The sequence below is a fragment of the Malania oleifera genome, chromosome 1, assembly GCF_029873635.1.
Source record: "Malania oleifera isolate guangnan ecotype guangnan chromosome 1, ASM2987363v1, whole genome shotgun sequence".
Lineage (NCBI taxonomy): Eukaryota > Viridiplantae > Streptophyta > Magnoliopsida > Santalales > Ximeniaceae > Malania > Malania oleifera.
Genome location: NC_080417.1, coordinates 63,920,173 through 63,947,096, shown reverse-complemented (window position 1 = coordinate 63,947,096; position 26,924 = coordinate 63,920,173). Strand labels below are relative to the sequence as shown.

At 40.7% G+C, this 26,924-nt stretch overlaps 1 protein-coding gene across 4 annotated transcripts in view; it reads left to right on the top strand.

The window, feature by feature from the left end:
- LOC131159466 (pentatricopeptide repeat-containing protein At2g03880, mitochondrial-like) overlaps nucleotides 1–26,924 on the top strand; it is a 44,369-nt gene that overhangs the window by 14,736 nt on the left and 2,709 nt on the right. Inside the window, exons 2-5 of one of the 4 annotated variants that reach the window (XM_058114419.1) lie at nucleotides 13,532–13,657; nucleotides 13,737–13,800; nucleotides 14,866–14,918; nucleotides 25,100–25,264. The gene's annotated coding sequence lies outside the window, so the exon portion shown is untranslated. Of the gene's footprint in view, nucleotides 1–13,531; nucleotides 13,658–13,736; nucleotides 13,801–14,865; nucleotides 15,025–25,099; nucleotides 25,265–26,255; nucleotides 26,310–26,924 lie in introns of those variants that run through there. The other 3 variants (XM_058114401.1, XM_058114429.1, XM_058114410.1) reach the window with 3 other exon arrangements.

Here is a 26,924-nt window from a genome sequence, read left to right as displayed (position 1 = left end):
AGGAACCTCACCCCTTTTGGAAACTTTGCCACGGCCCGCATGCTGATCTGGATTTCAAGGTTGGGTCTGATTGTTTTCTTTGCTATTGGGAAACTCCAACACTCCGGAGGTCGTTAAGAACCTAGGTGCCAACTAACCCCACCGTATTGGTGCCCTTTAATTCTATATTAGAGAACCCTTCTTGTTATATGGACATATTTCCCGCTGTGAGGATGCCCTCGAACGTAACTGATCGCAACCATGTCTTGTGTGTTACGCCAACCTGTTTGGTTGCTTTGCCTATTAACTATAAGCAATGACATTGATAAGTAAAACTGTAATCGATAAGTTTTGGGCAGCACTTTGAAGAGATATCTCACGCCCAATTTTTTTCCTCTTAAAAATTTTTTTGAGTATGAATGCAAGGAAAAAAACTGAGATACTCAAGTCAATACGGGTTCCGCCATCGAATATGTGTGAACACATTCTCCTGCTTTAAACTGTTGGAAAAAAAATAAAACAAAAAAAAAAAAAATTAAAAAAATTTTTTTCCCCCCCCGGGAAATATGTTCGATAAGGCAAATTTGTTCCCTTTTCCTTGAGGGGAATAACCTTGGGCAATGAACTTGTAACTTTCCCATAGACCAGAGTTCAAGACTTGCCTTACCTCACCACGGCTTCTTGCAGACGTTTGACTGACTATGCCCTGGGAGAAACTACTATCTTCCAAGGTGCTCGCGGAAGAAATTGGGGAAAAAACAATGGAAAAAGTCCCTTTCAAGAAAAGGCCAACCCAAGATTTGGGGACCGACTATAAAGCAAAGTCCACCTCAAGGAAGCTTCGTCCCCGTTCTCGTAGGTTTTCAACCCACACCCAGGGAAAGGGAACTTGTTTTGGAATGTTGGGGGTGTTTCTTGTTTCCCGAGGGTCCTCATGAGTTCCCCTTTTTGAGTGGCCCTCACAACAGGCCTCCACTTAAGCTTTTTACAAAAATTCTTCCCCCTTTGCAACAGCCAGGGAAGATGATTGGAAAAGAATGATAACCCCTAGGATTTTTTCAATTGCGGGTGCCATGTGAAGCTCATTGAACAAAAGCAGTGTCTAACGTAACAAAAAATTGTTTTTCACGATCCAGAGGGGCCTAATGTTTTTTTTTGTGGACTTGAGAATCATTGGGAACAGCACCCCTCGCTATGGTGGATCCCGGGGCTACCCATAAACTTTTTGTTAGCAAACCAGAAGCTTGGAAGGACTCAACTTCTCCTTAGAGAAGGCTACAGGCCCGTCCAATGAAAGCAGTTTTCCTGTACCCAGCCTACTGCTGGGAGTCATGCCCAGCTCAAGTTTTACTGGGTATTGTTGTGCAAATGGGAAGGTCATGTTAATTTTACAGCAGTGCTCCATTTGATTTGATGATGCCCAGTTCTCTTGGAATGGAAGTTTTTTTTCCTAGGTGAAACGAACGTGATGATGCCCTTTCCGGCTGGTTCCCTAATGTCCTTAGTGGGAAGAATCCCCCTGCCAATGGTGCAAGCCTTCTTGCCACGAATAGACTATTGGAAGTTTCCTTTTTCATGCCCATGCACCTCAAGAAAGGTCTGAGGGTAAAGGAGAGCAGACAATCTAACCCGATGGTGGTAGATAAGAAGTACGGCAAGACGTGTGGCCTACAACTCTCCAAAGCGGTTTTTGATGAGTACAAGGAGGTTGAATTCCAGAATAAGTTTTTTTACCTCACGAACTTACACTACCTCCCACTACGGGGTGTGGGAGTCAAATGAGAAAAAAAAAAATGTCCCCCCCCCCCCCCCATTTTTCGCGTTTTTTTTTTTTCCAGGGGGGGGTTTTTTTGTGGGGGGGAAAAAAAACAAACCTGCAAAAGGCCATAAATCGGTGGCGGCCTTCCCAGTTGGCATAATTTTATAAGCCAACCTTGATTAATTATGGAAGCCGTATATTGTTCGCCCCCTCCCAAAGGCACCCATTATTGGGCCAACCGTTGGCCCTATTTCATAAAAATACGATTGGGGGCCTGGCGGAAATGTTGTTGGTAAAACTATACCGCGCGCTGCAACAAAGGTGGACAGTGCGCGACAGTAACGCTATTCCCGTTTGAGTTTGCTGATTAATTGGATCAGTTTGAGTCATGCCAGTAAACTTCCTAACTTTGGACTTGAGGTCGGTACTATCCAGGTGAATTGCCTTAGTGGGAAACGTGAGCCTAAGACTACTGTGGGTGACAAAACGGTATGTGGCCTAATGAAATTTTTTGGTGTGCGTTTCGGTTTAACGACTGCACCCTTGCAACATTTCCTGTGGCACCTTGATGAACCAGGGGTTTTTTCCGTGACTGCCTTGACAATGTTGTGCGTGGTTGGTAAACCTGGATGATTCGTTGTCCTACATTTCCAACTTCTGGAGGACATAAAGACCAATCTGCGGAAGGTTGTTCCGTAGGTCTTGAAGGAAACAGTCTAATGGTGAGACGGAGAATGCCTCTTTCGCTCAAGAAAAGTCATTTAAATTCTTGGTTATGTGGGATTGACCAAGGTTCATATCAGAATGGCTTTGGAGGAAGGTAAAGGGCAAAATTCCATTCAGATGGAAATCCCAACAACATTGAAAGATTTGCCTTTTTGCTTTCCTTGCCTTTGCCAACTACCTACGGAAGTTTCGTAGAGGGGGTTCATTTCATGGAGAACGGGCCCCTATGACAGACACTCTAACTAAGGTCCCATGGGTTGGAAAACTGGACAGAGGAATGGCCAGGAGCCTTATGACTTAAGGGGCCAAATGCTGAGAGATCCGGTTTCTGCTCTTCCTGATTGTCCATTAAACCCTTCGAAGTAACCGACCATATGCACAACTCGCTCCCTTGAGGGGTCCTTCGTACAAGAGTGTACACCCTGTTGCTTAAATGAAGCCTAAGCGTGTGAAGCGAAGCTGGAAGTACACAGCTCCAGAGAAGGAGATGTTAGCTTTGATACAATTTTTTTCTCCTTTTGGTGGATGCATTACTTACCTTGGGGCAAGTTTTGTGGTGACACAACAGATAATTTCAGCGTGGTTTTTCGCCCTTTCCCTTCCACGCCAAAGTTACACAACCCAAGTCAAGGCCGATGGGCAAGAAATTCTGGCCGATTTTTTATTTTTCTCATTTGAGCACAAGGCTGGGCGATGGACCCCAAGTCCCGCGGATGCCCACGCTGAAGTCGGGAAAGGCTGAACTGCGCCTTACACATTGGTAAACTCACTCCTGACCTTCAGCAACTTTTTACCACAACGATTTCGGGAAGCGCATCAAAGATAACTTAAGCAAAGATCCATTTGCGCATAACTAATGAAACTTACCGAAAGAAATGAATGGCAACGACATTTTTGGATGGAAGAATGGGATGCTGAACAACGCCATGGTCACCGTCTTCTTTTTGTTGCACGAGCTGTTATCTGAAAAGACATTACTGAAGGAAATGTCATGATACCATGTTCCGGAACACTCCAGGAGGGCAAGCGCACTTTGGCCTTACTAAAGCTGGGGGTACTATATGGCCCGCACATGCTTGGAATGATGTTGTGTTTATTAATACCCAACTTTGTCCTCCTTTGCCCAACAAGACAAGGGTTGAACCGAGTTAAAACCGGCTGGGCTGGGGAAAGCCCTTACCAGTTACCCGTTCCAAACGTGGAAAGTGGGTACCCATTTGTACTTCCATCACCACCCTGCCCAGAGTGGAAACCGGGCAGGGTTCCCTATACTTTTTTTTTTAACTTATAGCCTGTGGTTTGCGAAGTATGGTCAAAACTGTTTTCATAGCCCGCAAACCGAAGTAACTAGTTTTTCGGGCCAGAAGCAGCACATTTTATTTTTTTTTTTTAAAGACATTGTGGCAATATGTGGGTGTTTTCCCCCCACTACATGTTTTAGTGACCAGAAAACTCAAGATTCACTGCAACTCTGGAACAAACGTTGCGAAATTCCCTTCGTTTCACACACTCAAAAAATCGTTCTTCGAGGTTATCCCCCCACAGACAGATGGACAGAGGAGAGATTTCAATCAACGGGCTACTTTAATATTACTTTGCGCCACTTTTTTTGGTCCAACGCCAACCAGAAGAAATTGGGTGGGGCGCTTTACTCGATGTGGCTTCAGTTCCGTTTTCATCAATGCCCAAAATGTTCTCCGCACACCCAACAAGAAGTCCTTTTTGAGCTGTTACAACAAAAAAAAAGGCGCCCCCCCCCCCCCCCCCCCCCCAAAAAAAATAGCCCCCAAAAAGCCCGCCCTTGTTTACCCCTCCAACACAGTTGGGATGAGCCCGTAACAAGAGGGAAAGAGGTCCCCAGGCCGTACGTACTTTACTTCAAAGATGAACGAATGCTTGAGATTTCCCGACCCCTCACCCTCTAGAAAGCCCTACTAAGCGGGAATGAAGAAGGTGGCAAAAGATCAGGGGAAGAAAGACCGCAGCCACTTCAACGTAGTGACCGGTGTACTTGTTAAGCTTCATCCTTAACAAGTCCCCCAGTCACTACGAGGACGAGATTAGGGAAGGACTACTTCCAAATATGAAGACCATTCCCCCCATCCTGGGCCAAAGTCGGGAAGGTCCTCCACCAAATCCGACCCTCCCGCCCCTGGATGAAAGTGTGCAATCTGTTTTTTCAACGTCCACTTGCCTCAAGCCTACAACCGCCGACATTGGGGGGAAAAAAAAAAAAAAAAAAAAAAAAAAAAGAATTCTTTAAAAAAGCAGAAATCAATCCCATAGCATAAAATCGTTACAGGGCCAACCTGACAACCCGTGAATTTTTGACGAAATCCTTTGCAGACCAGAGAGTTTCAAATCTCCAGGAAGAAGCTGCATGGAATTTCTTAAGTAAGTGTGAACTTGCCTTGGTGGAACGAAAGAAATTACTGGTTTCGGCAGAAGACATGGCGCAAAACCGTTCTAGACCGAAGTTTTGAAGTGAACCTATCCGTCAAAGTCGACGGGGAAACGTCCCGAGCCGCCCTCAGTGTGGGAGAATGTCCCCTATCTAATCTTTTTGTTTCCAGGCCCCATTAATGCTGTTTTGCCTGTGACCGCTTATCCTCGTTGTGTTTGGTAATGGGTTTTTTTTTCCAAATCATGTGTCAAATACTTAGTGAGGGGTTATTTTTTCTAGTATTTCTTTCATTGTCAAGCCAATCAGGCAGTAGACTCCTCGTCCCACTTGATTGTTTTCCTTTGTGCTAGAGGTTGAGAATGGCCTAGACAAGCCTCTTTAGTGGAGGGTGAGTGGGGTTTTTCATCAATCATTGAAAACCTCACTAGCAATTGGTCACGTGGGTCTTTTAGCCCTACTTGCCCTCCCTCTCTAAGTAAAAACACACCAATCGTCAACCGAAGGATTTGTTTTATGAAATTACGTTTGGCTTTTCAATTATTTACCTATGGCTTTGGTTTCCACGGCTTTTTTCATGAAATGAATTATTATTTTTCCTTTCCCGCCTTCTATCTGATTGAAATGTTTAATAAAAGGTGCTTTTTTTCGTGGGGAGGAATGTTTTGTAACAAAAGGCCTGGCTATAGTTTAAGGCAGAGTGTTTATATCTATCGCCGCACGGCCCTACACAACGGTGGGTGAAAAAAAGGCGACCCTTTACCACATAGCCACGAAAAGCACCTAAACTTGCAATTATCCGCCCCCATCCCATTACTGAAAGCTGGATTGGTTGAAACATTTGGTGTTTGTTTACTGAAACTAATTAAAATGCTCCACCAAACCTCTTGGATGACACGTCCAGATTCTTGAACCCATGCTTGATTGCGGAAAAAAAAACACCCTTTTTTGGGGGGGGAAAAAAAAATTTTTCCCCCCTATGGCCCCAATGTTAAATCTATTGCTGAAACTCTGTTTGTAAACGAACCTATGAATCTCAAAAAAACGTCTTGATTGACATTAAATCTTTCCCAAGTTTTGATGGATGAAACCTTTTTTTGTTCTCTTCAATTGTAATCGTTTTTGTGGTTTCTTGAAAAAACAGCTGTCCCCTTATGGGAGATTGCCTTTTCATAACCTTTAGATTTGGAACCTCAAACCAATTTGCCCCACCATTAAAGATTGGCCATTAAGGTCCCACTAAGACCTTGGGATTCATCCACAAGTTTTAAATGATTTGTTTTTTTACGAAACACATAATAGCAAATGTTTAATGGGAAAGCAAAGTTTTTTTGGGAAAATAAAGCAAAGCCCCAAGGTTTTGAATTAGATAAGGGAAATAAGAGATAATGTTAACCCATCCAATCTCAGCCAATCATGCGCCTTTTTCTTGAAAAGAGCCAAAATTATTAGCGTGCCTCTTTTTTGTTCAATTCTTGGAATCCCAAACCAAAAATTGGCTTGTTGCCCTAATTTTCCCTCTAATACTGTTGGTTCCTTAATCACAATTGCCTCCTATCTTTTGCAAGTAAAAACAAAACTGGCTTTTTGGTTTCCGTTGGGGCTTGAACTTCAAGTTTTAAGTTGTTTTCCTTTATGAAATTTCCAAGACTAAATTGAACCCATTCTTTTTTTTTGAGGTAAATAAATATTTCCAACTTTTGTAGTCGCGTGAAAAATTTCACATTTTCCTCCAGAAAAGAATAGTGTCCCCCAAATCTTGAGGGGCATACCCACTGCCCAATAAGGCTTCTAAAAATCATGCACATGAATAGTTTTTCTTCTTATTCTTTTTAAGTTGCCCCTGATATATAAGCAATACTCTCCCGTGCCTTTGCAATCACCACGGCATTCCGAGCCCCTTCCCTAGGACCACATCCACTATAATACAATCTCATCCGTTCCCTAATGGAAAATACCCCCCCACCGGGGCATTAACGCGGCCTTTTTTTACTTCCTGTAAAGCTTCCTGCTTATGTTTCATCATCTTCATTCAAACGCTCGCCATTCTTCCCTCGTGAGCCCATTGTCCAAGGAACCCCTTTGTCAAATCTAGAAAACCCATTCACCAAACGCCGGTAATACCCTGCTAATCCTAGAAAACTCTTGATTTCTTGAACATTTCTCAGCCTCGCCCAATCTACCATTGCCTCTATCTTGCGTGGGTCAACTGCTATTGTAGCGACCCTAATTTTATTTAACATAAAATGTAATATAATGAATAAATGGTCAACCCGAACCCGTGGGTAACGGGGACACCTGTCATCCACAGTGGAAACTTAAGCAGCAGTAAAAACAAATTCTCAAACATCCAACCACAAGACATAATACCAGAGTTTACTATATCATCAAAATACTATCACTATATACAACCTCCAAAAAGTCAAAATAACACTAGGATCAAATAACAAAAACTCCCGATCCTAGTTCAACACTTACCCTTCTAGTAGGGAAGCTCCAATCACTCAACGACGGCCTTGGCTCACCGGTCTCTTTGGATTTCCTGAAAATCATTTAATGTTCGGGGGTGAGACACTTCTCAGTAAGGGAAAATAAACTAAATACAGCTGTGTGACAACATGAATATTTAATGCAATTATACATATACAGTACGTTTCATAAATCGGGAAAACATTCATCATATCATACTGAATAATCATACATTTTTATATTTGTTAATAACTCATAACGTACATAAATCATCCGGCCGTTATAATTGTAATACTGAAAATATACCCAGGATGAATAGCTAGCTGGTGTCATGTATTACCTCCCATGACAAGTTGTGCAACCCAAAGGCGGGACCCGACAATGGCTGGCCGACCATTGCCGGATCAAATATGTCTGTAAATACGATGGGCCCACCACACCCTAGTCCGGATTGACAGGTGGACGTCCACACTCTACTGAAAGTCACATCGACTATCCATCTCCCATCCCCTTGTGGGATGGTTAGCACTAATCTGACGTAGATATCTGATCTACAATATAGCTACGGTACCGAGCTCCTGAACTGAACTAAACTAATATCCGAGTTCTGATAACATATAGTACATGGTAATATAGCATCTTTCATAATTTCATAAGTACAGCCTCGTGCCAAAAACATAAATACGGCCTTGTGCCGATAACATAAATATATGGCCTCGCGCCAAAATCGTTTCAGGTATATATATATATATATATATATTTTGAAAATAAATCATTTATCATATATTCGTCAAATTCATCACAACATAACTCATCTTTTCGTAATACCTGAAATCATGCTTTGTTCGTAAAATCCTTCATATCATAATACATTTCATGTAAAATAATATTCATGCCACACATGCGCTGTTAAAAGTCATACTTCATATTCTAAAATCGTGATTTTCTGGCATCTCATACATACATATACATTTTAACATCATAGCAGTATATTCCCAAAACGTACATTTCATTCATAATATACCAATATAACATAAGCTTTTCTGAAACTAAATTTACTCATAATTAATAATAATTTGTATGGAAAAAATAACTACTTTAGTTTATTCCCTTACCTGACTACTGAGAAAGCCCCTAAAATATCCTAACTTGACCCTCGTAGGATTTCCTGCTCAACACCCTGAAACTGAAAATTCTCAGTATTAAACTTCAGTATTTTCATGCGTACATCATTTCCTATAACTATCGTCAAACCAAATTCGGCTTAAAAAGCCTTACCTCAACTTAGGGATGATTTCCAACTTTGTTTTCCCAACGATTTGCTCCGACAAACTCGTAGAGAACTTCGCCAAGAGCGTCGTGGTGACTTCGGATTGTCGATCCGGTGTATATTTGGCCCAAAAATGATGAGAGAGAGAGAGAGAGCCGAAGGGGAGAGAGAGAGGGCGAAGATGGCTTAAGAATGAAGATAAAAATCGGATTTTTGATATATATAGGGCCAGATTCGTCGACGAGACATGTCACCTTGTCGACGAGTCCTTCATTAATTCAGAACAGCAAAAACCCTCCCTCGGTATTTTCTCGTCGACGAATCCCTGTATTCGTCGACGAATTTTCTACTGCCCTCGTCGACAAACCCCTGTATACGTCGACGAGTCCAGGTAATCTCTTTTAAATTATTTATCCCCCAAATGCAATGTTGCATTCGTCGACGAAGTCTACGACCTCCTTCTATTTCTGTTTCTATTTCTCTCCCTCTTAATTATTCAAATTCCATTTTTATTCGGGTTGTCACAGCTATACCATTCCTGGATATTACATGCCCTTGAAAAACGACCTGCCTTAGTTAGAATTCACATTTCTTGAATTTCGCGTGTAGCTTTCTTTCCCTCAATACCTGCAACACCAGCCTCAGATAATGTTCATGCTCCGAAAAACTTTTCAAATAGACCAGTATATCATCTATAAAAACCATAACGAATTGATCTAAATACTGATGGAACACCCGATTCATCAGGTCCATAAACGTTGTCGGTGCATTTGTTAGACCAAAGGTCATAATGAGAAACTCATAATGGCCATAACGGGTCTTGAAAGCCGTCTTTGGAACGTCTTCTGCTTTAACTCTTACTTGGTGATAACTTGACCGGAGATCAATCTTGGAGTAGACTTAAGTCTTTTGAAGCTGATCAAATAAATCATCGATTCTGGGAAGGGGATATTTATTCTTTATCGTCACTTTGTTTATTTCTTTGTAATCAATGCACATCCTCATGGTCTCATCTTTCTTCTTCACAAATAAAACCGGTGCTCCCCAAGGCGACACACTAGGCCTGATAAAATCTTTTTCTAACAGCTCATGCAGCTGATCTTTTAACTCTTTTAATTCTGTTGGAGCCATTCTGTAAGGCGCTTTAGATATTGGTGTCGTACCTAGAAGCAAATCAATTGCAAATTCTATCTCTCGATCAGGTGGTAAGCCAAGTAACTCCTCCGGAAAAACATCTGAAAATTCTCTAACCACTGAAATATCAGTAAGCTTTAATTCTCCCTCTGGCTTCTCCTTTACATAAGCTACGAATCCCCGACAACCGCCTTGAAGCAGCCTCCTCACCTGTAAAGCCGATACTAACTGTGGTGGGGCACGCACATGCTATCCCACGAATCTGAATTCCTGCTCTCCCGAGGGGTCTGAAAATCACTTCTTTCTGATGACAGTCAATGTTGACATGATTAGGTGCCAACCAGTCCATACCCAATATCACGTCAAACCCCTGCAAGTCTAGTACCACGAGATTAGTTGGTAGTACTTTCCCCTGTATGGCCACTGGAAAATTCTTAAATACCTTTCTACACCTCATTGCAGATCCAGTCAACGTGACAATAGACAACTCTACATCTAATAGTTGTGCCTCAATTCCAGATAATTTAGCATAACTCGATGATACAAATGAATGGGTGGCACTCGTGTCAAACAAAACAACAACTTTATATGATAAAGCAGTAAAAGTACTTGTCATGACGTCTGCGGCAGTCTTTGCGCCTCCTGACATCAAAGCATAAACCCTCGCTGGGGCTACATTCCTCTGTTGGCCGCCACCCTTGGGTGCCTGATTATGTCGCTGCTTTGTCTATGGGTTGGTGCTCTGTTCAGTGACCACTGACACTCCCATGCTATGTGTCCAAGTCTTCCACAATTGTAGCAAACATTACTCCCCAACCGACATGCTCCTGTATGTCTCCTACCACAAATAGAGCAAATAGGGTATGCCCGTTCACCCCGATACTCGTGATCTCCTCCCTCCTGTCTCTGAACTCTGCCAGATCTATCTCTCCTCCAATAGCCTTGTCTAGAACTCGTCTGAAATCCCAAAGATGCAGGCCTCTTTCTTTGACTCGAGGTCCCCACATCCCTCTGGCTCGGTGCTTTTGCATCTTTCTGCTCGCTCTCCTCTGCCATAGTGGCCCTGTCAACCAGCTCAAAGAAGTCTTGCAACTTTAAAACCACCACTTGTTTATAAATATCCCGTCTCAAACCCCTCTCAAACATCCTAACCTTTTTCGCCTCATCTGGAACAATATAAGGGGCAAAGTGCGACAACTCAATAAACTTCGCTGGGTACTGCTAGACTGTAAGATTCCTCTGAGTCAATCCCATAAATTCTACTACCTTCGCCTCCCTGATGGTGGTGGGAAAATAGCGATCAAAGAAGATTTCTTTAAATCGGCACTAGGTCATAACTACTAGTACCTGTCTCTGTTTCTCTTGTAACCTCGTAGCCATCCACCACCTTTCGACCTCACCTGTATATTTATAGGCAGCATTAAGAACCCTCTGCTCATCGATGCAATGGAGGACCTTCAGTATTTTCTCAATCTCTTGCATCCAATTCTCAGCCACTGCAAGATCGGCTCCTCCTGAAAAAGACGGAGGATTCATCTTTGTGAGCTTTTCAATAGTAACCTCACTCCGTCGATGGTCCTTCGTGCTCTCTGGAGCTATGTGCAATCTCAACCATAACTTGCTGAGCCACATTACGTAAGACTGCGTCTGAATCCCCACCACCTGCACCAGAGGGGCTTACCCCATCATCCCCACTGGCATAAGTGCTACTCCCTCCAGGGTCCATCCTGAAAAGGAAAATAAACATAATCTGAGGACCCTGTCTGTATAACATAACTAACATATTCATCTACTTGAAATCTCATATCACCAATTAACCTATCGTTCTTACTCTCAATTTAAGATTCAGTCCAGTAATTAAGAAACACAACCCGACCATAGTTTACTATGACTTTCCTAAAATCGTTACCCCAAGAAAGACACAAAAACCACAATGGTAATTCTGCTTCCCGATGACTAAACAAAACCCTAAATACTTATCTTCAGTCCCCCAACATTGAGTCACTAAATTCTTGATCCATTCCTATACTCTGGTATTGTTTTCGCTGCACTCTATAGTCTACAGAACCTAACAACCTAGGCTTTGATACCAAATTGTAACGGCCTAAAATTTCCATCCATTTTTTTTTCCTTTTCTATATTAATACATGATTTTTGATACGTTGCATGAGCATAGCTGACATCATCATGGCTCGAAGTGGGACCGTGGTATTCTGTGCATTTCATATAACACCTAAGCAACAGAAGAACATACATATCCAACATATTCCAAAATACAATACCAGAGTACTATATACCTAGCTGTACACATACACACACATATATAACATTTCCCAAAAGTCCCAAAATACTGTGGGCTCCACAGACCAGCCCAAAACTCAACCCAAAAATTACACTGACTCTACACCAACTTTACCTTTAAGCCGGCCCTGCTTGCCTCTCTGGATTACCTGAAATGTTTAATAATTTTTGGGTGAGACACCTCTCAATAAGGAGAAACATGTTATCACCGGTGTGTGGCATATGAGTTAGTTGGCAACATATCATTTAATTAATATTGTATACGATATATATCAAGAAAACACTTGTATAATAACACATGCTTATATCATATAGAATATGAAAATTTCTAAGTTATCTATTCAAAAGTACTTCTATCTATAATATGTAATCTCTGCTTTCTGTGTATACTATACATAGCTATATATCTATAAACTTTCCCCTGGATGGCTATATGTTATGACTTACTCCCTTATGATTGGGTTGTGCGGCTCGAAGGCGGGGCTAAACACTGGTTGGCCCTTTAGTGCTAGCCTAACTGTATGCATATCTAGATGCCTATAGCATGAAAGGCCCGCTCCACCTAGTTTGGACGCCAGGGAGCTCACAACTCTACCTGAGGGCACAATTGGCTGTACCATACTCTATTTGAGACGTATGGTTGCACTGTTTATACTGTGGCGTAACGGTACCGTGCTCTATAAACTGTTGTATTCCATCGAGGTCTGATACTGTATAATAATATTTCTATATAAATCTAGCTGTTTTACCATGATTCTGTATTTCTATATAACCATGATTCTGTATCACTGTATAATCATGACGTTGTAATAACTGTATATCTGTATATATGCTGTAATTCTGTAACTATAATTCTTTTGTATGTCATGGCTCTATATTATGTATAATCTGTATTTCTGTATATCATGGTTCTATATTCTGTATATCATGATTCTATAAAATTCTGTATAATCATGGTTTTATAAAATACTGTACAATGTTGTATAATCTTATCCTCGAATATACTACGTATTTGTAATTCTATAAAATACTGTATAAGCATGATTCTGTAAACAGTATTCCTGTATAATTCTGTATAGCCGTAGTTTTGTATATAAAACTGTATGAGTTATGTTTCATAACTCCCTAGGCTATATAATCATGCTTTTGTAAAACTGTATAACATATTCTATAATATTCCAATATTTCTCATGCCACACAATTCAATAAAACTCTATAAATATGTTCTGTAAAACTGTATAATTTTCATGCTCTAATCAAATACTATATTATACTGATAATAAGACTGGCATTGTAGTAACCCGAACCCGAAAAAGAAAAAAAAAAAGATATTTTGGAGAAGATATTTTGAAAAGAGATATTTTGAGATATTTATATATAAATATCTTGGAGGAGATATTTATTTAGATTACTTAAGGGCTAAGTAAGGATTTATTCTATAAATTCTCTTATCCTCTCTCATTCTCTCATTCTCTCTCTCTCTCTCTCTAAGATCCTTGGCTGTTCGTCATCCGTTTCCAAAAACGGAGGGTACTGCGTGGATCAGAAGAGGAAACTCTACACTTTTAGTGGATCGGATCGTCGTTTCGGAGAGTTTCGGGTTTTCCCAAGAATCAAGGTAGTAATCTGAGCCTATTTTTGATTGGATATTTGGATAGCAGTAGAAAACATAGTAAGGTTATGTTCTGTGGTTTTAGGTTTTTGGGATCTCGGGTTGTCGTTTTGGACCGTTTTCGTACGAAGTTTCATTTCAAATATAAGGTAAGGGGAACTTGATTACAACAGCTATTTTGGAAAACTAAACTGCTAAAAAGCTAGTTTATGTTATTATTTATGATTTAACTGCTTATTTGTGAAATTCTACCGAACAGAGATGCTGGTTTGACGATTTTACGGTTTTTGGTAAAAACAAGGATTTCGACGTATGATCTCCAAATTTTACAAACATCGTTATTTGTGTTTGTACTAGTAGGAGAGGTTCGATTCCTTTATTTATTTAGTTAAACTATGTATATTGAATTTCTATCATTTAGCGGGTTTTTGTATTAAACTTGTGTGATATTTGTTGAAATGGAAATGAATGTATTTTCTATACTACTGATATAGAATATGGGAATGAAATTCCAATTTGTTATTCTGACAATGTGATAAACAGAGGCTGGTGATACACCGAGCCGCATTAGTAAACAAAGAGGGGTAAACTGAGTGGAAAGACGCCGGTTTGAACCCGATGGAATTATTTCTATACTATTGATATAGATTATGGGAGATAAAATCATATTTGTATAAATTGAATTTATGATACACGGAACCATAGCTTGAGAGTCCCGGGAGGGTTGAAAAATACTTTCTTTGCAGGGTGAAATGAAACCACTGTTATATGATACGGCACGATATCGTAGCTAGATGTACACGTGCAACCACACGTACTAAACGATGTGGGTACCAAGATGGTCGGCTAGCAGGGTGAAACCATTGGCTGATATTGGGCCAATGGAGGCAGTCGAATCGTATGTAGGTACTCGGCAGTGTCTGCACGAACAGGGCATTGGACGAGTACTAGTGCACAACCCGAGCCACGGGGTAAAACTGGTTATAGGGATATTTTGCTGTTGGTCATCTGAAAAATCATTAAATGGTCGAAAGAAAGATGTGGGAATTTTGTAATATGAATGATGATATACCTGATGCATTACTGTATTGAAAATATTTGATTTATATTCCAGATGTTGAATGAAAATATGCATGTATGCAGTCACACACTGTTGTAACTCCTTCTTCCTTCCTGAGAGGTGTCTCACCCTATCTTACAACCTTTGTTTTCAGGTTCGTCCATGCGTCGATCCTAGTAGATAAAGGGACTGGGGTGGTTAGCTTACGTAAGCATCTAAATTTTGTACTAAACTTGATGAAAGTCCTTTTTGGAGGGTTGTAATATGACGATTACTCTAAGTCCGAATGTATGTAAATTATGGATGTATTAGTGAACTCTGGTATAAGGCTAGTAGTAATCCCAATGGATGTTTATGTTTTTCCGCGACATTTACATCATGATTATGTATTATTTACACCCGTATGTCCCTGTTTAGGGTGGGTTGTTTCCATATCTTGAACAGGTATAGGTATTTGATGTATGTGAGTGACACCTGAGTCCGTATAAAGGGCCGAGTCGTTACAGGCATAACATGTATTGCCCTTACCTGACCATCTAGCTCTAAAAACTACTCATAATTTCACGCATGCGGCGTTCGTAATTTTACACTCCTTGAAACAACATCCATATAATTCCCAGTCACAACTAAATTTATCAGAATAATTATCATATTCATATTTTCCCTAACTCCACATATTCAACATTTCTAAACTATAATTTACCCGAGTTCTTGGAAATATATGCGCCGGGGTCCTTAACCCATACCTGCTGGGTCCCAAAAACACTCTAATCCTGAAACCATAATACCCCAATTTTACTCCACAAAACACCAGTATATTCCCATACAACACAGAATCTAAACTCAGATGAGCTTAGTAATACTAAAAATACCCAAATATTCAACTTACCCTGGTTTTGGGATGGTGCCCAAGTTGGCCTAACCAACAATTTACTCTAACAGACTTGAAAAGAATCTTCCCAGGAGTAGCGTGGAGGCTTCCAATCATCGAACCGGCGAAGAACGAAGCCGGAATCGTAGAGAGAAGGAGGAGGAAACGAATTATGGAGAGAGAGTGGAAATTTGCATGAAATTCTCGTTGGAAAACCGAGTTGGGCCTATTTATAAAATGCGGATTCATCGACGAGACACGTCTCCTCATTGACAAGTCCATGAAATCAGTTCGTCGGCAAACTCGAATCCCTTGTCGACGAACTTTAGGCTCTGCTAAAATCCCTCTCGTTCTCGTCGACACGACACGTGTCCATGTTGACGAGCCCAAGAAGTATGCTCGTTGACGAGAGCCCTGAGTTCGTCGACGAGACCCTGTGAGTCCCTTTTTAAAATTTCCTTTTCCTCTCTTTTCTTTTATTATTTAATTACTATAATTCTTTGGTTCTCTACAATATAATAGTAGAATAGCATGATAAAGTCAAGGATGACTCTCTTCAGAGACAACTATAGTTGAAACCCATCTTCATGTGTGATCCTTAATCCTCAAACTGCTTGTGGAAGGACCTTTATGATCTGGTAGTGGGTTGGTCTTGACATTCAGCTTTACCCTTTCATGAATTTCAAAAAGTAGTTGCATCATTAAATTAGGGTTGTGCCACTTTGAGGTTCAACCAAACTTTGGAGGGATGGTAGCAATCTTTTCTTGTTCAACCAACTGCCTATATAACTTTGGTAGTGGGATGAATAAGGCATTGAATTGCCATCTTGGGTTGATGAGGCTGGTTGGGTTGGGGATCATAGAATTAGGATTGGGTACAACTAATGTAGGATGAAGGGCGATTACGCGTCAAAGTTGCGTAATTAGGCTTTTAAAATCATGAATTAAAGATTATAATTTCAATTAAATGCCTAATTATTTTCAGTACTTCAACATTGAGCTCAATTTACAATATTTGATTTCTATTTTATAATTTACGGATTTCTGTATTTAATTATTGCAGGGCCTTGTTGGAAATTTAAATGATAAAGAAAAAGAAAAAGAAAAAATATTTTGTGAAGCCTTGCAAATCCAATGAAACCGCATGCACGTGAAAGGGAGCCATGTACGTAGCTAAGTGTCACGGTCCAACTATTTTCACACCCTTGTGAAGGGCCGTGCGGCGCTAGCTAAAACACTCTTGCTTAACTAGCCAGCCTATTGTTTACCAACATTCATCCACGAAACACTTTCATTAGCATTCAATCAAATGGCAGCGGAAATAGTAAGCAATCATGAAAGCAGTGGTACGCAAGCAGTAAACATTGAAACTACGCAATTCATTAACAACACCTCCGTTGACAATGTGTGTTTAGCGAGGGAGGCAAGTAGGCTAAACACGTTGACAATAGCTAGTGAGTTTTACAATGACTGATGAACACTCACCCTCCCCTAAAGAGCTTTCTAGGTCATTCTTACTTTAGCACTAGGAAACATCAAAGTGACCAAGGAGTCATACTGCCATATTTGGCATATAAAGGCACTACTAGCAGAAAATAACCCTACACTAGTATTTACATGATGGAAACCCATCCCAAGCACACGAGACAAGCGGTCACAGGCAAGCATATTGCCCTGAACAAGCTTAGCTCATGACATTCTCCCCCACTTATGCGGTCAACGTCCTCGTAGACTTTGGCGGTAGGTACACTTCAAGTTTGTTCATGATCAGTTGAATATCTTCCGCAGAAATCCAGCTGATTTCTTTGTCATCAAGGCATTTCCACTTCACTAGGAACTTCTGCCACTTCTTCCTTGAGGATATGAACTCTCTATCTGCAAGGATCTCTTCAACTTCACGTCTGTCAGGTTGCACTGTCTTCAACTCTGCTCTGTTGGACTGACTTCTGCTCAGGTCATTGGTGTCGGCGTTGAACGGCTTGAGGTAGCTGACATGAAATTGTGGTCTTCTCCCCTAATTTGCCCACTTCTTCATCCTCTTAGAAGCTTTCTCCAGATAGGCTCGGGCAAACTATGCATTCTGTCTCCATTCTTTGGTGAAGATGTACGCCCTGGGACTCTTTCTTCTGTACGGTCGCCCACTGTGTGTGATAACAGTAGTTGCTAGCCTGTAACAATTTCAAAAGGGCTCTTGTTGGTTGTTGAGCTCCTTTGGGCATTGCCACAGAACGGAGCCACATCAAGTAGTTGCACGCCATTCTTTTGGTTGTCGTTGACAAAATGGCACAAGTACTCTTCCAGTAGCTCTCTGAAACTCTTCATCTGTCTGTCGGTGATAACTCGAAAAGATGTCAAGATGTGACCTGAATATCCTGACAAATTCTGTCAAGAAGTTGTCAGTGAACATTAAGTCTTGGTCACAAACAATAACTTGGGGAACACCCCAATGTTTCACTATAGTCATAAGGAACAATTGTGTCATCTCCTTTGCCAATCAGTACTTTGGTGCGGCCATGAAAGTACCATACTTCTTCTGCTCCCCCTTGTCTTGTTGGCAAGTGAGACAAGTTTTGGTATAATCAACCACATCATCTCGTGTGTGCGGCCAACAATACCTCTCCTCCAGTAGTCCTGTCATTGGAGTCATTCTACGTGAATACCTGTCAACGAACTTCCTGCTGGTAAGGTCTAGAAAGGAACGCAACTCCTTCACTGTCACGGGTATCTTCCGTTCTTGAATCATCCTTACCTTCTCCATACCCCTCCGGATACGACCTTGTTCAACCACATGACCAAGGAATTTGTTGCTCCATTGAGCGAAAGAGAACTTCCCTTTCTTCACATGCAGACTATTCCCCTCAGCCTGTCGAACACCTTCCGTAGATGCTCTTCATGTTTCCTCTGAAACAACACTGATGCTCCCAATGGTGTTTTGGAAGGGTGAACACATCCCGCTTCCAATTTATCAAGTTGTTTCCCTAACTCTACTATCTCTGGAGGTGCCATCCAGCATGGCCCTTTAGTAGGTGGTTCCACTCTTGGCAGCAACTCGATCTCATGCTCCACAGTCCGTCGTGAAGGCAAATTGTGAGGTAGCTTATCCGGCAACACCTCCTTGTACTCATCCAACACCGCTTAAATGGTCGTAGGCTCTAACTCTTGGCTTACTTCTTTGTCTACCACCACCGTGGCTAGATGTGTCTGCTCACCCTAACCCAATCCCTTATTGAGTTGTATGGCTAAAGGGGACTTCTCGTCGTCTCCCTTCATCGCAACGACTTGCACCATGCACGAGTGATCTTCCGTTAGACACAGGGAACCAGCCGAAGGCATCATCATTGCCCTTGTCCCCCTTAGGAACTCCATCCCTAGAATGACTAGAAAGTCATCCAAAGGCACTGCTGTGAAATTTGCATGACCTTCCCACTGTCCAAGCTTTACAGTCACTTGTTTGGCTACTCTCAAAGTAGGTTGGGCTATAGAATTAACTGCTTTCGTGCATCCTGTATTCTTCTCTAAGGATAAGTTAAGTCTCCATGCTTCCAATTTCGAAACAAAATTATGAGTAGCCCCCGTATCCACCATAGCGCGGGTACTCTTCCCATTGATCCTCAAGTCGACAAACATTAACCCTTTTGCTCGTGTAACTTTTGGTGTTTTTGCCTGCTTTTCCAATGTGCTCACTAGCAGCATTGAACCTACCCTCAGGGCATCATCCTCTTCCTCCTTGCTTTCCACCACTTTTCCCGAAGTGGAAGCTTGTATGGCATTGAGTAATCCCTTGTGTTGACATTCACTCACTTTATGAGGTCCTCCTCACAAGTAGCACGAAATTTTACTCTTCTCCTTTTCATTGGGTGTGTTGAACCTTTGAGATAGCGAAGCTTCCTTTGAGGTTGATGATTTAGAGTCGGCTCCCCCACTCTTGGGTTTGCCTTTCTTGAAAGACTTTCCATTGCTTCCCTTTCCGCCAAACCGTTTGGACGAAGCGGTATCATCACCAACGTATTTAGTCAAGCGTTCTGTAGCAGCTTGTGCAGTTGACAAGTCTTGAACCCTTTGCCTATGAAGTTCTGTCCTTGCCCATGGTTTCATCCCCTCAAGAAAATAGAACAACTTGTCCTTCTCCGACATGTCCCTAATATCCAACATTAAAGTAGAAAATTGTTTCACATATTCCTTGATTGACCCCGTATGCTTGAGATCTCTCAGCTTTCTCCTTGCATTATACTCAACATTCTCAGGAAAGAATTGGGCCTTGAGCTCTCTCTTCAAGTCTGCCCAACTATTGATTACATTGCTTCCATTTTCAATTTCTTTGTACTTGGTACGCCACCACAGTTTGGCATCACCAACCAAGTACATGATCGCAGTATCCACCTTTGCCTGTTTTGAGGCCATCCTCACAGCACGAAAGTACTACTCCACGTCAAACAAAAAGTTCTTTAACTCCTTGGCATCTCGGACACCCCTGTACGTCCTGGGTTCTGGTACCTTGGTCTTGCTAACTCCCGGAGTGTTGGAGTTCCCCATAGCAAGAACCATCAAATTCAGCTTTGCATCTAGATACACCATCTGAGATTGCAAAGTTTCCATTGTATGGTGAAAGTTCTCTGATATCTCACCTAGCAAACTTGTTTGATGCTTTTGTGATCCCATCACTTCATTAACAAGTTCTCTCATCTGGGCCACCTCCGTGGTCGCCGTGTTGGTTGTAGCCTCAACCTGTGCTTCCAGAACGCTGATCCTCTTAGCATTGTTTGGTGCCATGGTCATTTATCAAAGCATTCCAAATCCCACAACGTAGGTAACTGAATTCTCGTAGCAACTGAGGCTTGGCTTTGATACCAAGTATCACGGTCCGACTATTTTCACACCCTTGTGAAGGGCCGTGCGGCGCTAGCTAAAGTACTCTTGCTTAACTAGCCAGACTATCATTTACCAACATTCATCCATGAAACACTTTCATTAGCATTCAATCAAATGGCAGCAGAAATAGTAAGCAATCATGAAAGCAGTGGTACGCAAGCAGTAAACATTGAAACTACGCAATTCATTAACAACACCTCCATTGACAATGTGTGTTTAGCGAGGGAGGCAAGTAGGCTAAACATGTTGACAATAGCTAGTGAGTTTTACAATGACTGATGAACACTCACCCTCCCCTAAAGAGCTTTCTAGGTCATTCCCACTCTAGCACTAGGAAACATCAAAGTGACTAAGTAGTCATACTGCCATATTTGGCATACAAAGACACTACTAGTAGAAAATAACCCTACACTAGTATTTACATGATGGAAACCCATCCCAAGCACATGAGACAAGTGGTCACAGGCAAGCATAATGCCCTGAACAAGCTTAGCTCGTGACACTAAGCTATGCACGTGAAGAAGTAAGAGAGCCATGCATGCTCGAGCCATGAACCACATGCAAAATGCAAGGACTGGGCCATTGAAGAGGCCGTGTACAAGCTTAAAAAGAGAGGTCCATGCATGAAATACCAAGGGAAGCTAGAGGCCCATGCGTAGCAAGCCATGCCCGGGATTTCAAGAGGGCTTGACAGCTGGGCCGTGGCCATGCATGTGCTGAAAGAAAGGGCCATTCACATGAATAGGAAGGCCGTGGCGTAATGGGAGGCAGCTGGCCTGGGCTTTAATTAAAAAGGGGCTGGGCTTCATGTATGAAAGGGTGACAAGACCAGATGAACAAAACATGGGCTGGCAGCTATGCTTGGTGGCATGCGCTGGGTCTCTTGGTGGCAGCTGTAGGTTGCTATTGTAGGCTTTTAATAGGGCATTTATTAAAAAGGTTGGGCTAGGGTTTTAGATGTTTTTTTTTGGGAGTAGGGTTAAAAGGACAGCTGGTGGAGTCTTCTTTGGAGGGGGGAGGCGCTGCAGCAGAGCAGTTTTGCTGCTTGTGGAGGACCTGAGCAGCTCACCTACAGCCTCTTCATTCTCTCTCTCTCTCTCTTGCCTTTTTAATTAATTAGTTTTATTTACTTGTTATTTACTTCACTGTCATTTCAATGCAGATTTTAATATTTAGTTTAAGTTGATAATTGCATTGAGTATTTTGTTTAGAGTTAATGTTGGGTTTATTTATGTTTGGAATATTGTTAGACTAAGTTTATTTGCAGCTAAATTAATGATGAGTTGTTTTATTTTTGTTCAAAGTGTTGCTGGATTTAAATTTTATTTATGGTATTAGAGTGTTTAATTTACTTTAATATTCAAGGATTCTCATCTCTCTCTCTCTCTCTCTCTCTCTCTCTCTCTCTCTCTCTCTCACTTTGTTTTATTTTAATATTTGCATGAGTTTTTTGTTAAGTTCAATTTGTTTTCATTTAAAGTCATTGTTGGAATTAAATCTTGTTTGAGTTATTTTTAGTGTTAAGTTTACTTTGTTTTCGTTTTATAGTTATTGTTGAAATTACATGTTTGTTTAAGTCAATTAGAGTGTTTAGTTTATTTCATTGTTGAAGAATTTTTATTAGTTTAATCTTTGTTTTAGTCCTCTCCCACTCTCTTGTTCTCTTGTTCCTTTAGTTAATTATTTTGTTTAAACTTCAATGTCTTTTTAATATTTAGTGGAACTTATTATTGTTGGATTGGTCTTCATTTAGGCTCATTTTTGTTTAAGCTTCGCTTGGTTTTAATTTAGTTACAAAATCTCAAAACCCTAGAAATCAAATCTGAACTATGTTCAGTAAATTTGCTTTCTTATTTTCTTTTGTTTGTTCTACGTGAGTTTGAAATTAATCTACATTCCCTGAGGAGACGATCTGGTCTTTTGGGCTAATTATTACACGACATAACTTTTATACTTGGGATAACCTTTGCGTTGCTCATTTTATAGTGAGTCAATGGGTGTTGGTGGACACAAATAAGGCGAATGGTTTGACTGATTTGGTTCACTATAGAGCCAAAGGGTGTACTCAGTACATATGTGGGGCATATGGTTGAGCTGGATAGGCAAACAGTGAGTAGAATGATTGGGTATAGGCTTGGGGGTACATGGTATCTAGCGATGAAAGGGAGCCTACGTTGGTTATTAGTGCTTTGCCTTTGATCAATTGTACTAAATCTGCCACTACTTTTTTTGGTGATTCCAAAACCATATCTTTGGAGGATCCCTCATTTGGCTTGATTTGGAGGATCCAAATTGAATGATTTTGATTTGGTAGTGATAGTCTGAGTGATGTGATTGGGCTTCTTGGAGCGTTGAAATTTGTAATGTTTATGTAAAGTAGGGATATGTTTGTAATGTAATGTAGTTTTACAGGTTTCTATGTAATTTTATGTAAACAGGCCTTCTTATAAGTAGTGTGTGAAAGCCATGTTGTAGGCCGTTGGCAAATTTGAATTGAATTTGAATGTGAGATCCCCCCTGGTATCTCCTCTCTCCTCCCTCCATTCCTTTCTTCTATTTCTTCTAATTTCTCCATGGCTGCAGAACCTTGATGCTGCCCCTGCATCATTTGGTATCAGAGCTCAATATCGATCTCTATTGTACCATTTCTGTTCCCCATTTTCCTCTCACTCTTCTCTTTTCTTCTTCTTCTTCCTCCCGTCTTCTTTTCCCTTCTTATTCCATTCTTTCCCCATTGTTCTGCTAATTCTATCTCCCCCTGCTGCTGCTTTCTTCTTTCTTCTTTCTTCTTTCTTCCTGCCTTCTCTGTTTCTCTTCCATCATTTTCTCTTTGATTCTTCTCTGCCCTCAATTTTCAGTTTTAAAAAAAAAAAAGTAAAGAAAATAAAAGCAGTTATGTAGTTTCTGAACATTTTCTGAAATTCCATCCATGTCCCCATTTTTCAAAAAACCACCTTCCAGACCTCTTCCTGCAACACCATCCATCCCATTGAAAATAGAACCCCCCGAAACCATCAGCCTCAAGTTTTCATCACTTTAACCACCAGAGGAACCCCCACACGCCAGCCAAACATCTCCACCTGTCAGCTCTTCCAAAACCTAACCTCCTATGCTTTTTCCATTACACCACTAATACCATTGAACTCCTTATCTGCTGATCTTCCCTTGGCCAAAGTTTCATTGCTGGAGACTCAACGACGGTGACCCACACGCCCCTTGTGCCAGCAACCTGCGAGTGGGACTCTACTGAAGTCATCTCCTGGCTCTAGTTTAATGAGAATTTGGTCAAGCCATGATAATTTGGATTTTCTCCAAGATATTTTGACCTGCAAGGAGGTATTTTGATTGTGGACACAATATATTGCAAGCAAGTGCGATAATTTGGCATGAAACCCTATAAATTGTCACCATTACCAATAACAAAGTCAGTTTACATCCCTGTATTTGTGAGTTTTCCTTGTGAATTTGTTTCATTTGAGCACGGAAATGAATATCAAAGGTGCATTGAAGATAGTCTTTGAGAAATCGGGAGTAAGGCTTGTAGGCGAAAATTGTGTCAAGGCTTTTGGTAATATATAGTTGCAGTATATATGAATAAATCCAGCAATATGGTGACAGATGACTGGAAAATGACTGACTTTTGTCATACTCTGAGCATAATAGTTGGCCATTCCATACCTTTCTTAAGTATGGGGAAAAGTATGCAAATTCATTTTTGATGGAAGATGTTCTATTAATGTGATTTCTAGAAACGGAGTCATTAGTATGCAACTTTATCTGGAATCCCATACAAAGCCTTCAACATATCTTGGAATGATAACACCACCTTACATGTTTATGAATGATGTTTGGTTCCTATCAAATGGGTGCTTACTTTTTGGTGTGTTATCATACCTATGAAGATTGGCCATGTCCTCCTTAGTTCTCCTTCGTTGGATGATTTAGGTGTGACTTAAGGACATGAAAACACATGTCTTTCACTATAATGGGAAGAAAATTGTTAAGAAGTCTGCTCTACCAGTGAACCAAGACAAAGAATCAGTCACAATTACTCAACTTGAAGACAATACAAGGAAGGAAATGAATGTGTTTGAAGACATCCAAAGTCCTTTATACATTCCAATTGTTGAGTTTGTCATTCCCGATGTGCTTATTGATACTAACTCTCAGTTCAAGTCTATGATGCTTGCCAATGGATCATGGTCTCTTGTATAACTCAAGCACTAACTTTCAAAGAATCCAAGTTTGCTTCTCCCTTTTGATCCTCCAGCATTTCAAAATTCAAGGCTGAATTTTTTCTAATTGGGGGAGAGTTGATGTAGGACAAGAAGCAAGACCTTGGGAAGAGCCATGTTGGAGAATAATTAAGAAGAATTGGGTTAAGGAGTTGTTGGGTTTAATTAGTATTTTATTATGTATATAGTTTAATAAGTATAGTATTATCTGTATTTTGGGGTCTTGTTTGTAATGTTTGTGTAAAGTAGGGGTATGTTTGTAATGTAATGTAGTTTTAGGAGTTTTTTTTTTTTTTTTTCTGGCAGTTGTTGACGAATTTAAATTGAAAGTGAATGTGAGTTCCCCCCCTGGTATTTTCTCTCTTCTCCTCCCTTTCTTTCCTCTATTTCTTCTAATTTCTCCATGGCTGCAGAACCTTGATGCTGCCCCTGCATCAGCAGGTTATGGTCTGAGCTAGAAATTTTGTGAACTGGTGCCAACTAGGCTGAAACCACAGCAACATAGTCTGACTTGGACAGACCCAGTGAACCAGTTGACATAGCCATCTCTCCGAGTCTCAATATTTGCTCCATGTACGGTGAGTTCAACAAAACTAATTCTCATCTTTCCTTCCATTGTCGGACACAGCAAACTATCTTTGAGTACTCTTTTTTTCTCATACTTTGGTGAAGCTTAGGTGGTGCCCAAGATTATTCGGGACTTGTTACTTGCAGGTTCTGTTGTTTTGGGAATAGCAGGAATGAAAGAGTATCATGGTGCTGTACAGTTCTTGTAATCCTATCAACTCTCTGGCTCAAGAGGAATGCCAGAACCTTCAAGAATTGATATAGCTCTCCAAGCTTATTATGGGATAGACTGGTGTTTTTGGCGTCTTTATGGGCTCTTTCTTTTGAGTTTTTTTTGAAGGCTCTCTCTGTCTGACCATCAAAGAGATTGGAGGGCAGCTATAACTTAGTTTGCTTGTATACTTTGCACTTCTCTTGTTGTTATTTGGTGGTCATCTCATCGTCCTCCCTTGTAATTGTGTTCTCTGCTTTGATAATAAAAATTACGCTTACTCAGGAGGAATGAAAAAAAAAAAAAAAAAAACAAGTGTGGAGTGGTGGGGCTAACAACCTTTATACTCAAATGTTTACAGAATAATAGATGTCGGACTCAAATAGAAAAACCATAGACACTAGTTTACTAAATTAAAAGATGCCCTAACATAAAAGATATACTAGTAAATTTGAAATTAAAAAAATACCACAATCCAATAAACATTCCAAATTTCAAATACTTAACACAATTCATGAACTTTGACTTTCGGGCTGTACTTGCAACCCCCATCATCCTATCTCATGATGATCTACAATATGCCATGGTCTACATCTTGATTTTGGCCTTTTTATTGCTTTAGAACCATACCTAGAAGCTCATGATCTCATTATCTTATTATTAGTACTATATATTGAAAATATGTATCTTCTTCTTCGCAAATTTTGTATCCATAGCATTCCACAGTGAGAGATAATCAGCATAATACAAGAGCCTATGTGAAAATGTTTGTGTTTTGCATTCCTCTGCAGGTAAGCTGTAGTTGAAGACCTCAGAGCCTCGGGTTGCTTGTGGACTTGTTACAGGTATTTATATTTTTAGAGAACGTGATGAGGAAAACAGAAAATTCAAATATTTATGTTTTGAAACAAGTGGCGTAGAGTAAGCATATGACTATGAGAACTTTCTGGTGACAAGTTGTATATGAAGCTACTCAGGCTTGCAAACCATTTGATTGGGGGACTATTTCACTAAACCATTACTCTGCATGCCTTAAAACGTTTCGGTTTGTGGTGCATGGCAAACAATAGTGAGGAACTTTTGAGCTGCCTCCTGTCTCTTATTTGATCATCCTGAACCCAATAATATCTGATTTGCACTATACCGGATTTGGTTACAAATTGTAATATTTATATCCACTTTGTAAATAGGTCAGGTTGATTAAACTGATGGATATTTGCTAACCTTTTTATCAGTAACACAAGAAAGAAAAGATGATAGTCATATGTTGTAATGTATCTGCTTAAATCAAGTATCAACTGTTGTTTTCCTCATTCCAAGAAAAGTAGAACTAGGGTCACTGATAGAGTAGTTCCTCTTGGCTCTCCCAGTCTTGTCTTTGGCAACATTGCTGTATAGGTCCAAGATATCATCAGCCCACAGGCTTGACGAAATCACCAAATTACTACAACAAAACCAAG